This window comes from Triturus cristatus, chromosome 2_1, assembly GCF_964204655.1.
Source record: "Triturus cristatus chromosome 2_1, aTriCri1.1, whole genome shotgun sequence".
Taxonomy (NCBI): domain Eukaryota; kingdom Metazoa; phylum Chordata; class Amphibia; order Caudata; family Salamandridae; genus Triturus; species Triturus cristatus.
Genome location: NC_140581.1, coordinates 164,118,586 through 164,133,075, shown reverse-complemented (window position 1 = coordinate 164,133,075; position 14,490 = coordinate 164,118,586).

The following is a 14,490-nucleotide window of genomic DNA, read 5'->3' as shown; positions in this document are numbered from 1 at the left end:
ACATTAAACAACTACTATACACATCCAAACGAGCCATCAACCAAAAACTACATGCTAGCACTCTCATACGATACCATAAAGTTCAACGAATTCCAAGAGGACTCAGAATTGCCTTAAAGTCCACCCTGTGTAAAAACAATCCACGTTTTTCTGAAAAATGGGAAGCGATCCTCAACAAATGTTCCTTGGATTTAATACTACTTATCGTGGAAGAACTATCTATTTTACTTGAAGACCTCAACCAAGAACCTGACGAACTTCGGCAAGAAATCTCTAACAAAATGTCAGACACAGATTGGAATGCCACCTTAGCAGATCTTAATAAACAACTGGATGACTATACTAAAGAGATTAATGAAAGAAAACTAAGAAAATTCAAACGCGATAATCTGGATTACAAATTAGGAGAGGTATACACTTGGGCTGAGGCTTATGCCTATAAAAGGCAACAACGCAAACAAACTGGACAAAGATCTGAGACAGACGCAACATCCTCTGATGATTCTTCTTCCAGGGATAGGACTCCCAGAACCTTCTCAACCTCACAGTCAAAACAAGGACTAGCTGAAACAGGAGATCTACAACCAGCAGCCAATGAGGAACCCACCACCAGCGTACCAAGACAACCACATTTTTTAGGGGCAGGCACAAGACCACTAGAAGATCCAGGAGGAAAAACACACACAAAATCAGTAGCGAAAAATACACGCAGCCAGAAAATCTTGTGATCAACATCTCTAGTTATGATCTTACCAAATTTGAAATCATGACTCTACAAAAAGGAACTTCTTTTGTTCCCACCTACCATTCAAACGCACTGGAGACTGAAATCAGCCTCTTTAAGTTCTTGCGTGTACTCAGACTCAAACACTATTTCAACAACATACTGAAATTGCCGGATATTCCAAGACAAAACACCTTGTTAGGACTTCGAAATAAAAGTACCTACACTGCACCTACTAGTCACAAAGTACTTGATGCCTTCGAGACTATCGTTCTGAAAGAGCTTCAAAAAATTGGCTACCATAATAAAAACAAATTCAAGAACATCACAAAAAAAGAAGAACAAATCCTAAATACACTAGCTAACAGGTCTGAAATTACCATACGTCAAGCTGACAAAGGAGGGGCACTAGTAATCATGGATACAACCTTCTATGTAGAAAGCGTGGATGAACATGTTAAGGATGCACGAACATACATGCCCATACCCACTGACCCTACAAATAACTTTCTTGACATTCTCAAAACCATCATTAATACCGCTCTTGAACAAGGGACCATTTGTGAAGAAGACAAAAAATATCTCCTCAAAACCAATCCATCCACTCCCTATATCTACATGCTGCCTAAAATCCATAAGCATGCTACAAAACCTCCGTTCAGACCCATTGTTTCTACTGTCAATTCACTCCATGAACCCATTGGAAAATATTTGGACAAACACCTACAGGCTTCAGTACAATCAATGACCACCTACATAAAGGACACTACTGATTTCCTTAACATCTTGGAATCCATCCGTGGGTCGATAACAACAGATACCATCTTATGTACTATCGATGTTAAATCACTTTACACCTCCATTCCGCATGACAAAGGAATTGAAGCTATTGAATCTTTCTTGATCAACACAGACAAACCCAATGATCTCAAAGTGTTCCTCATGGAACTGATGCACTTTACCCTTTATCACAGCTACTTTGAATGGTCTGACACCTTTTACATCCAATGCTCAGGTACCTCCATGGGAAATTGCGCTGCCCCATCATACGCAAATCTCTACATGCACAGTTTTGAATTGGATAACATTCTAACCAACAACGACTGGACTGAACATCTGATCCTTTATAAAAGGTATATAGACGACATCTTTCTCTTGTGGAATGGTCCAATTCAACAACTTGAATCTCTCATTACTATTCTCAACACCATCAACCAACGTATTGAATTTACACATCTTACCAACACTGAATCCATAACTTTCCTGGACACCCGCGTTACCATCCAACAAGGAAACCTGACTACTCAAGTGTATACAAAACCAACAGATCGTAATAACCTCCTTCACTTTCACAGCTTCCATCAGCCATCACTCAAAAATCACCTGCCATACTCACAACTTCTCCGACTAAAAAGGATTTCCAGCACTAATGAATTGTATGAGTCCAGTAGAAACATGTGCATTTCCAAATTTAAACAACGTAAATATCCGAGTGACATTCTGGAGAAAGCAGTGCTGAAGACAGACAGACTCTCACGACAAACACTTCTCCAACCCAAACGACCCATGTCTACACCACAGAGAATGACATTCGTGTCCAAATACTCCACCGAGAGTTTTACCATCAAGAAAACCATACTGAGATACTGGCCCATGTTAAGTACTGAGGCGGACTTCAACAACGTCTTTGAGATACCTCCTAGATTTGCATATCAGAGATCACGCAATCTTAAACAAATTCTCTCCAAAACCCGAGATTCCACCATAAGCTCTTATAAAGGTACTCAGCCCTGTCTCAATTGTGGAAATTGCAATTGCATCATTAAGGGAACTACAATCCAACATCCACTACATGGTCACCCTATCAAGCTCAGAGTGACTGCTACCTGCAACAGCCAAAATGTCATTTACTTACTGAAATGCCCATGTGGCCTGGTATACGTGGGGAAAAACCGAAAGAAAAATTCGTATTCGAATAAACGAACACAAAAGTAACATAAGAACTCGACAGGCCAAATCACCCATTGCCACTCACTTCCAGGAACATCAACATAACATATGCCAACTCCGTTTCCTCATCCTTGAACAGGTTCCTGTATTGAAAGGACGAGACAATAACAGATTCCTATTACAGAGAGAAATCTTTTGGATCCACAAATTGAATTCTACTCAGCCTAAGGGTCTCAATGAACGCTATGATTTGGGCTGCTACTTGTAATCCGATCTCCTATATTGTTGAATAGATGACTATATAATTCGTACCTCTGGAATTCAATGTTAACTCATCTACAATTTTCTGAAGTGACAACGGTTCATTTTTTCCTATGCCTCATAATACTGTTCATTACGCTTTCTCTATGAGACATTTGTGACTACATGTTGCTCCTATGTCATTCATTTATTTTTGTTTATTTATTTATTTTTACATTTTCCCAGCCGTCACTTTTGCCTAGGACACCTTTTATTCACATAGGTGATTTACTTTCTTTTCGTTCGTTCGAGGAACTACTAATCTGTCTTTTATGTTTACCTTCGTAGTTCACGTACACGTACAACCACTCCCTTTTAAATGGATACGTCCCCCGATCACATGATCACTATTCACTAACCTCACTACTGCCGCAGCACCCGTGAGCGCCGTCTTGTTAAGTGATGGGACCTTGACTCTACGATCCTACCGTAAGTGTATGCCGTACTAACTACTTGCGTTGAGACCGCTTGATAAGAGATTTCCACCGACCCACCCTTGACCCTTGTCACCCAACGATTTTAAACTCATGGACACCGGCCCTACGACTTTTATAACTTGCACCAAATGGGTGTCACAACCTTCGGACATAGCATGTTTGTTCGTCACTAAGAAACCCCTCAACTTCACCACGCGTTTACTAGTTAGCAGCACTACCTGAACTCTCACATTCACGCCAGCACACTCGGTGGTTTGTAACGCAAAGGAAACTCGTTACACTTTGAATAAGCTTCGCCTGCACTCTGCCAGTTTTTTTCACTCTCGCTTTACAAAACTTTATTGTTCACCGCACTTTGTTTACAATCCACGTTTTACTTTATCATGCTCGTTTAAACTGTGTATGATGTGATAAATGAGTCCTGCTCCCTTGTTTCCTCCACAGTGCCGCCCCTGATGAAGGGCTTGAACGGCCCGAAATGCATTGGGCATTTGATTAATGGATATTTGATTAATGAGTCGAGATTGACAGAATGATGATAATTCTACATCTTTGGATGAATGCTATAAATAAATTTAATTGACTCTGAATCACCGTTTCATTGTTTGGAACAAAACCCTCGGACAAGGAGAACCTTGATTCTCTTTTTGAGTGCAACGAGTGACATCCTCCTCTCCCAGGAGTGTGCTTACCCTATTTTCATTCGAGTCCCAACCCAGGGGGACATACTCGTTTTGCACCTACTACCTGATTAACACAGTTACATTGTTCAAACACGGAGTGCGCCCATTTCTGTTTCTTTCTTAGCCATGTAATCCACCTCCCATTGGATTACATGGCTAAATCAGATTACAAGCAGGCGTAAGGAAAGTAGCGATAACTGTGGTTAGCGCTACTTTTCTTATCGCTCTGCTTGTTTGAGTGCAGCTTAATAATTGGAGAAATGTCTGTTAGCGACATTTCTCCAGATATTTTGGCACGGAACGCCCACTTTGCATCTCATTAGAGATGCTAAGCTGGGCGTTGTTGTAAGGCGCGCTAAATCAGCAAAACAAGCGATAGCGTGTCTTTGCTGATAAGGTGATGAAATTATCGCAGCTTTTCGGGCAAAAATGGCCGCAAAAGCGGCGATAATTTTTCATCGCCGCCTTGTAGATATGCCCCTGAATGTTTGTGTCCGAGAAGAATCATCGGATGATGAAACCACTCTTAGTGCAAATTAAGTGCCTGTTTTAGAGGAGGACATGAAATGAAATGAAATGAAATGAAAAATTATATTTATATAGCGCGTAACTACCCGGAGGCCTCGTCGCGCTTCAGCAATTACTATGACGAGCTCCAAGGTACATTAGCACGCTTTCGCAAACAAATGGGTTTTTAGGACTTTCCTGAATGCCATCCTATTGTTGATCTGTCTAATACTCACAGGAAGGGAATTCCATAGTTTGGCGGCAGAGTGTGAGAAAGAGCGACCGCCCCAACGGGCTTTGATAACCTTTGTTGGAGTTGCTAAGTGCAGTGAGCCGGAACGAAGGGCTCTGGAAGGGACGTAAGGCACTACAAAGGGGAACAAGATGGCAGGGCCTGTTCGATGAAAAGATTTGTGCACTATGCACATCGCCTTAAACTGAGCTCTGGCAGTCATTGGGAGCCAATGAAGCTCCTTAAGGGCTTTCTTAGCTGATTGCCAACGAGGAATATTAAACAATAGCCGGGCGGCACAGTTTTGGGTGACTTGGAGCCTTTTGGTCACCGCTACAGGGGCGCCCAAATATAAGGCGTTCCCGTAATCCAGGCGAGAGAGAATCAGGGCCTGAACCATGACTCTCCTCACCTGGAAAGGGAGCAGAGGAAGGACCTTGCGGAGCATTTTCATTAACCCAGCACAAGTTGAGGCAGTCTTGGTGGCTTGGACCGAGAAATCAAGCACCCTGTCAAGCCAGATTCCAAGGCTCTTTATCTGGGGCTTAGGGAGGGGAGGAGTGCCAAGGCATGTAGGCCAAATAGAGGCCAAAGTGTTCGGTAAGGAATTACCTAATAACATGATCTCCGTCTTCTCCCCGTTAAGTTTAAGACAAGACGCATGCATCCACTCAGCAACAGCCTCTAGACACAGATCCAGGGTGTTAGATGACCCCTCCGAGTGGTCCAAAGAGACCACCAGTTGGGTGTCGTCTGCGTAGGTGACGATACGCACACCAAAGGGCTGAACTATATGTGCTAGAGGTTGCATATAAATATTAAAAAGAGTGGGGCTCAGGGACGAACCCTGCGGAACCCCACATCTGAGTGGTTGCTTGGCCGAGATCGTCTCACCCTCGAACACCTGAAAAAAACGCTCATCCAGGAAGGAAGTCAGCCATTCCAGGGGCGCGCCTGACACACCCATGCCTTTCAAACGATGTAATAGGATGGCATGGTTGACAGTGTCGAACGCGGCACTGAGGTCGAGTAGTATGATGGCTGCTTTTCCTCCCTGGTCCAGCACCGCTCTAGTCTCTTCTGTTACTGCTATAAGGGCAGTTTCAGTTCCATGCTGAGGGCGGAAACCCGTCTGAGAGACACATAGTAGGCTATTAGATTCTAAATAGTCCACTAAGATGTTATTAATGTGTCTCTCAAGAAGTTTGCTCATCCAAGGAAGTAGGGAGATAGGGCGAAAGTTGGCCAAATTGTTCTGATCTAAGGTGGGTTTTTTCAGAAGTGCCCTAACCATCGCACACTTCCATTGGACTGGGACAGAATTCGAAGCAATGGAAGCATTGAGGACATCCAGGATGGCAGGACGGATGACGTCGATTACTTTGATAAGTGTCTGAGGAGGTGCTGGGTCGTTAGGGGAACCCGAGGTGACTTTAGGGATTATTCCATCCAATAAGGAGGAGTCTAGAAGGGGGAATTTGTCCAACAGGCAAGAAGTCATCGTGTCGGGGTCCATTGCATTGTGGTGGTAGGCTCCAAGTTCCCACCAGCTATGGAGAAAGAGGAATAGATAGTTGAAATCTTCTGGGAGAAGAAAATTGCTAAGTTATTGCAACGGGTTTTTGCGCCGTCAAGTGACTGATGCTCAGGGGGAGGGGGAGTGATTAAGGATTTAGCAATTTTAAAAATTTCCTTAGGAGAATTGGCAGCTAAACGAATTTTTGATTCATAAAACTGAGCTTGGGCAGATTTAATTTCACTTTTGTAGAGCTTTATAGCAGCTCGGTACTCCACTTTTTTAGATTGAGAATATTCTTGTCTCCAGGCTCTCTCTAGTTTGCGACAGAGTTGTTTCCTAGACCTGAGAGCAGGCGAGTACCAGGGAACAACTTTGGGTCTATTTATTAGATGCAAAGATTCCTTTGGAAGGACTAGATCGAGGGTGCTGGAGATCCAATTGTCAAAATTGACAGTGGCTGTGTCGGGGTTAGTCACCTCCGGGGCTGGCTGATCAATGAGAGCTAGTTTCCATTTAGCAAGTGGAAGTGAAGCCCATTTTCTTCCCCAGCGCTTATTGTGGGAGTGTGACATAGAAAAGCTGCCGGTAGACCAAGAAAAAGGTACCAAAAAGTGATCGGTCCAGGGTAGTGGTATAGGTGTCTCCACGGTTAGGCTCTCTAGATTACTGTAAATGTGATCTAGAAGATGGCCCCTGATATGCGTCGGTTGAAAGCCTTTCTGTAGCAGGTCCATAGCCTGCAGATTAGATCGAAGGCTATTGGCATCTGCGTCAAGTGGGACATCCAAATGCAGGTTCAGGTCTCCTAGCAGAGTAAAATTTGCTGAAGACAACACTAAGTCGGCAACTGTGTCCGTTATATTGGTGATAAAATTGCTGAGGGCGCCAGGTGGTCGATAGACTAACATACCAGAAAAAGTGTTTAAGGGGGAGAATTCAAGAGTAAAGTGTAAAGTCTCACAGGCTGGCGTAGAGGATGGGGTGACACGACATCTAAAATTGTCCCTGTAAATAATGGCCAGTCCTCCCCCTCTACCTGTCTTACGATCCAAACGTTTACAGGTATAGCCTTGGGGGGTGGCCCATACAATTGTAGACATTGATGTGCCACTAGTGCAGCAAGAGGCATCTGGACTGCAGCCTGGGGCTGCAAGGCTTCCCATTGGAAGAACTGACCTCTTCGTCAGGCATGGTACAGCCGGCATGGAAAACACTCATTACAACGAAAACTTTACAACAAATACCATTACCCCGCATTTCAACACAATGCAACTACCATTACTCCGCAATGCCATTACAACACATGGCATTACAATTTCAGGGTAGGTTTGGATTGTGGGGTGCCCAGGGTAATTTTAGTGTTCAGGGTTTATTTGGGTTTTGGGGTGTAGGGATATTTTTAGGGATCAGGGTGGGTTTGGGTTTTGGGGTGCCCAGGGTAATTTAAGGGTTTAGGGTGGTTTGGGGTTTGGGGGTACAGGGGTATTTTTGGTATCAGGGGGTTTGGGTTTTGAGGTGCCCAGGGTAATTTTAGGGTTCAGGGTTTGTTTGGGTTTTGGGGTGCCCAGGGTAATTTTAGGGTTCAGGGTGGGTTTGGGTTTTGGGGTGCAGGGGTATTTTTAGGGTTCGGGGGGTTTGGACTTAGGGGTGCCCAGGGTAATTTTAGGGTTCAGGGTTTGTTTGGGTTGTAGGGGTATTTTTGGTGTTCAGGGTGAGTTTGGGTTTTGGGATGCCCAGGGTAATTTTAAGGTTCAGTGTCAGTTTGGGTTTTGGGGTGCCCATAACATTTTTAGGGTTCAGGGTGGGTTTGGGTTTTGGGGGGCAGGGGTATTTTTAGGGTTCAGGATGGGTTTGGGTTTTTGGCGTGCAGAGTTATTTTTAAGATATAAGATGGGTTTGTTTTTTTGGGTGCCCAGGGTAATTTTAGGATTTAGGGTGTGTTTGGGTTTTGGGGTGCAGGGGTATTTTTAGGGTTCAGGGTAGGTTTGGATTTAGGGGTGCCCAGGAAAATTTTAGAGTTCAGGGTTTGTTTGCGTTGTAGGGGTATTTTTAGGGTTTAGGGTGGATTTGGGTTTTGGGGTGCCCCGGGTAATTTAAGGGTTTAGTGGGTATGGGTATTGGTGTAGTAGGGGTAATTTTAGAATTTTCGGGGTGTATGGTTATTGGGATACAAAGGGTAAGTTTGGGGCTTTAGGGGGTATTTAAAAATAATATATATATTATCTACTGGCGGTCGCCAGTAGATAGTTATAGTTAGGACCGTGTTTCCATAGGAAATCCGCAACATTCTATTTGGAATAACTTTGGCGCCGATTGACAAATCCTTGCGAAATTCTCAAAATAGATGGAGCGCTCCGCTCCGCTCCTTCCCTGAAAGTCTCGGGGGGATTCGTCAAGCAGGGGCTGAGAAAAAGGGGGGGTCCCAAAACGCGTTTTTCCCATGCATTTTTCCATAGGACCTTTAGTCCAAGCTACAGCCCGAACGGCTGAACAGAATTACTTGAAATTTGGCAGAGAGGTAGCCCTCAGGTCAGGGATGTGCCTTTTGAAGGTCTCGTGTAAATCTGTTCAGTATTTCCTGAGAAAATAGCATTTAAATCAATATATATATCTATAGGCGCGCTCCGAGCGCGTACCGTAAGCTTACCGTACGCGCACACCGCCGTGCGCGAGCGCGATTCTGATTGGTTGTTAGATCTTAGTAAACATTCGAATCGGTCGAAACCAGGAAGTGTCGGCCGCCATTTTGTCTCTCGCACTCTGAGGGGGTGAAAAACGAAGGTGGAGAACGTGAAAAGGGGGCAGGGTGGACAGTTCCTTACCCCCTAGCCTTTGTCAGGGGGTCCCAGAAGGACCCCCAAGGGCAAAAATTAATTGTAATTTTTTTTCGAAAAATCGCGGAATGCGCGTAGCGTATGCGCATGGCGTTAACAGAAAAATTCCGTGAACTTCTCGTAACGATTCCGCGACTACGCGTACCGTACGCGCTCGGCAAATTTTTTTTTTCAAAAAGGAGAGATTAAAAAAAAATAAAAAATTTTGAGGTAAGGTTGGCTCTTAAAAGTGCCGTTGTGTTAATACAGGGATAGAGGAAAGAAAGAATGGGAATATTATGAACGTCTATAAACGTGCTGGTCTATCTTATTGTTAATAAGGGAAACACTGGTCTCCCCAAAAACAATAAGACCACAACACGTTGTACACCTCATTGAAACCCTCCGAAATCGAGGGTTAATGTCCAGAGGAGCTGAAGAAGGTGATGCTCCCACCTCAGAGGAAGGGCTCAGCTGAGCTGCCGATGATGTACTCGTCTGAGCTTCTGAGTTTGGCCTCCGGTGACTTACTGAAGAGTTTTCTTCAGTATGTCGAGCAAAGGTCCTGGGATGTTTATCCCTAATGTGTCTCATCATAGAGTGATTTCCAAAGGAATACTTCTTCCTTGGATTTCCTCTAGATAAAACACGGTCACAAAGTGTGCAAGTGACCAATGGAGCATTCACCTTTTTCTGCCCCTCTGGAAAAGTAAAATACTCCCACACAAAAGAATGCTTTTGTTTCCTCCTTCTCTGTCTGATGATGGTGCTGCTAGGCTCACTCTCAGAAGAGGACTGCTGCTCTGCCATTGTATCTCAATGTCAATTCAGCTCCATCTCCTAGGGGAACTCAAGCAGTAATGAGGGGAATGGGTGTGGTGTTGGAAGTTTCTGGAACTGAAAGTAGTTTAAACCAATGAAAAGTGTTCTTTGTGGATCACATGACCTACCGTGCGCGCTCCGTAAGCTTACACTACGCGCTCGTGAACAAGTACGCATGCGCAAACGTGACGTAAACATGCGCTTACGGAGCGCTTACGGAGCGCGTACGTAGGACGCACTCGCGCAAGCGCATTACACGCACCCGCGTAACCGCGACGTTGGTTCTGCGCAACGCGCATGCGTGTACGCGTTGCCGAAGAAGTACGTATCCATACGTACGTCACGTACGTATCACATAAGCGCACCATACGACGTACGGAGCGCGTAGCAGCAGCTTACCATACGCGTGTGGTAAATAAAAATTCATTACCGGAACTTAATTTGATACGGAAACATAATAAATATAGCTCAGTAAAATGAGAGGCAGAATCCGTGGTATTAGAGGTTCGGAATGGGCTTTATTCCAATGAACGATTATAATCGGTTGCTCCAAGTTCCATCACCACGGAGGTTCAGGAAGTGAAGTACATACATTATTGACAAGAAATGACTTTTATAGAACATACATTACAATGAAGCGAATGCAGTAGGCGTAACAATTGATAAGGAAAATGACGATTCATATGCGTAACCGAAAATGGGTGTAATAAGGAGTAAAAAGGAACATAATTGGTTATGATGTCATATATAGGTGGATCTATAAGATAATACTTGGCATAGATGCGCGCGCAGCAGCATGACGTGTGATTGACGTGCAACTAGGGGGTGAAGGGGACTTGACATTTAGCTCTACATGTGGAGACGAAAAGTCTGGGGGGTCAAGTCAACCTAATCCCAAATCATATCTAACATCCTATGTTTAAAGAACTATGTTATCCACAAAAGAAGGACTCTCGGACAGAATCTATTCTATACTGACTGTGCGTGCGTGTACAAGCGTCTAAGTGTCTACACTAAATGCGAGGGGGTAGGAATATTCCATGGTAACAGGACTATGAATTACTTGCATAAAGACAGAGAAGCCGAGCCTTTGCTCGGTAGCTGGAAGAATGTTTACTTAAACTACTGGACAGGAATGCATCGGGCAGGGAACGGAGCAGATAATTTCGAAGGTGAAATACAGTTCTTTGGCAGGCAGCAAGCTGATGTCAGGCTTCGTGAGCCGCGCAGAGGATGAGACAAAGTTCATGGTCACAGATGCAGGCTCAGACTGGAGTTTTCAGAGGCAGAAGGCAAGAAGAGTTCGATGACAGAATCAGGGCCTACTTGCCTGGACTGTAAAATGGCATAGGTGAACCATATGAAGCCGGTGGCCTTTCATACTTAGGAATGGAATATCTGGCCTATTCATGGCGGATCTGACAGAGGACATGTTGACGGTGGACGCACATGTGTTTGCGTCTTCATAACTGGAACTGGAGGAAACATACATGTACTTGTAACATGCACATAGAACCGTTGGGGTCCAAGATAGGGGACATAACTGACCAGAAAAATCCATATTTCCACATTCCCTCCTTGTCCCCTACTTGCCCGTCAAGAGATATCAATCTTCATTAATCCATTGATCTGTTCATATAGCATCATTTGTTCTTCTTTCTTCTTCCGGGATCTTGAATGAAAATCTTGATGTGGAATGCACGATGTGGCACACAGACCACAAATCGCTGGTCCACATTGCAGGCATAAGCAGCAACTGAATAGTATGAGAAGGCCAATACCTAGGAAGGATAGAACTCTCCATCCCCAGGCTGATATCACACTCCAAAACCAACCGGACCAAGTCCAAGTGCCTGGGTTCTGGTGTATCTGGCTTACAATCTTATGAAGGCGAGTTATAGCTTTATATACAGATGGCGAGTTTTCTGGTATGAATATGCAACAGCTTGATCCGATGACCCTACAAGCTCCGCCCCTATCAGCCAGGATGACGTCAAGGACAAGACGATTTTGAAGCACAACAATCCGCATAGCAGACTGCTCTTCTGTTAAATTGCCTAAGGCGGAAATAGTTTCATTCACTACTGCTTCAAGGGTTCTAGTCAATCTACGTATCAGTTTACTATTAGTAACGGTACCTATATATGGAAAGAGACCTTTATTGAAATCTGTGTATTTTTCCCATGCTGTTTCAGTGTAATCGACAATTGGGAGATCTCTCCGCTCTCTGTTGTGTACTAAATGAATATTTCTATAATAATCAGGAGGAGCTAGGAAAACAGGTGGCAAAAGGAATGCAATGTAGCAGGTACCATCCCAATCTAGAGGTAGACGCATATATGCAGTCTGACCACATATAAAGTAGGAGTGGCGATAAGCTCTGAATGAGGATTTGCCTTGATCACTGAATTCTACTGTAGTAGTGCATTTACTATGGCCCATATGTATGGAACCAACTTTTCTTACACACAATTCACCTTTCGCTGGGAATACTGACATGGTTGGTAAAACTAGTTCAACTTCGGATTCGACATTTAGAACCATGAGATTAGGAGTAAAGTTACCTAATCCATATACTTCATTTTCTAGATCAGTTCCTGTTCCTTTGGGGCGACCCTCCTTGTCAGGGTAACAGACTTTGAATAAAACTAGGTTCAAATTTCCCCATACCCAATGGTCTTGATAAACTGCTGTGTCTGAGTCTATGGAATTGATTAAACTAAACCATGCTCCACAGGAGCCATTATGTGTAAACGGATGTGGAAAGAAAGGCAGGACTCCTTCATAATTCTGATAGGGAGGGAGTCGGCCACACACCCAACAATTAGTAGCATTACTAGTCTGGTGGGAATGATGTAACATACTAATGAAAGTGTTATTGCGCAGCGCAAGTCTATAAGACAATTCATGCGGGGGTAAGTCACTAAAAGAATGTTCAGCAGTAACATTGTAAACGTTTCTGGCAATAGGGTAATATATGTGCAACAATATACTTGCAGTAATTATTAAAAGACTTAAGAAAAACAAGATTAATAATGTCACTATGCAATGGTTACGCAGTGATTTACAATACGCCTGTCGTTTCATCATTTTTCGCGACTGTCCATGATTCAGGTCTAGGCGATACATGTCGGAGACAGATTCAACCGCTTCACCTAGGAGAGGACTTAAACAATCAAATCGTCCGACGGCCTAGGCCTTAATTTTAGTTTGTAGAGTTCTTTACTGTCGGCCTCAGCCAGAGGTAGTTTTGAGTCAATTGGTGAGGACACACGAGGTGGGCTGTTTACATCTGAAGGAAGTCCATGAAATTTCTTGATATGACTTGAATGCACCCATCCTTTCCTGCCCTCGATCTTCACGGCTGTCCTTGTGGTCAGCAGGACCAATTTGGGTGCTTTCCACCTGGGCTCCAGCTGAGTCTTTCGGTCGAAATTCCTCACAAGAACAAGGTCCCCCGGAACTACGTCAAGGGGTTTCACCTCAGTGTTGTCGGGAAAGGCTGCAGCTACCTGTGAACGACAAGATTGTAGTGCAGACATCAAGGAAGCCAAGTAATCTGTCAGCATATTACAGTCAATATCAGTTATTTTGCGTGGTATAGGCGTCCCCCACATATTTGGTGGTCTGCCGAAGATCACCTCATACGGGGATAGCCCTGTTCGAGAGTGTGCTACCATTCTTGTGAAAAAGAGTGCAACTGGTAGTGCTACTACCCAGTCGACACCTTTCTCCCTGCATATTTTGGACAATCTAATTTTCAGGGTCTGATTATGTCTTTCTACGAGACCTGCTGCCTCAGGGTGTCGGACACAGTGGAATTTCCACTGATAACCTAACAAAAGTGAAACGTGTTTCATTAATTCGGATGAGAACGGCTGGCCGTTATCTGAGTGAACAACACGTGGTAAACCGTATCGTGGGAAGAATTCTCGAACTAACTGTTTGGCAGTAGTCGGGGCAGTGTAATCTGAAACCGGGTATGCCTCCGTCCAGCGGGACAGAGCGCAGACAACTACGAGAACATATTTGAATCCTCGACATCGTTCCATCTGGATATAATCCATCTGGAGGACTTCAAAAGGGTGATTAGGAGGATGAAATCCACCCTGTTCTACGGGAACGCTTTTTCCTGGGTTGAACTGGCAACAGATCATACAGGTACGGACCTTTTGTTTGGCTGCTGCTCGTAAATGTTTATTGAACCAAATGTGTTGAATGCTATCTAGCATAGCTTTTTCTCCTAGATGTGCTGGACTATGTATAGTGTTAACTATAATTTGGACCATTGAATCAGGAAGGAACCATACAGACTTTTCCTTCATCATCCATCCTTGGTCCGTTTGGATCCCTCCTAATTCAGTCCATTTCTTTATTTCGTCTGGTGTAGCATGTGTCTGTATGTCAATTACGTCAAGGGTAGGATCTTTAACTGTCATACAATGTGTCGGCATCGGGACTATTGTCTTTGTCATGTCGGATGTTTGGGTTTGAGCAGTCTGT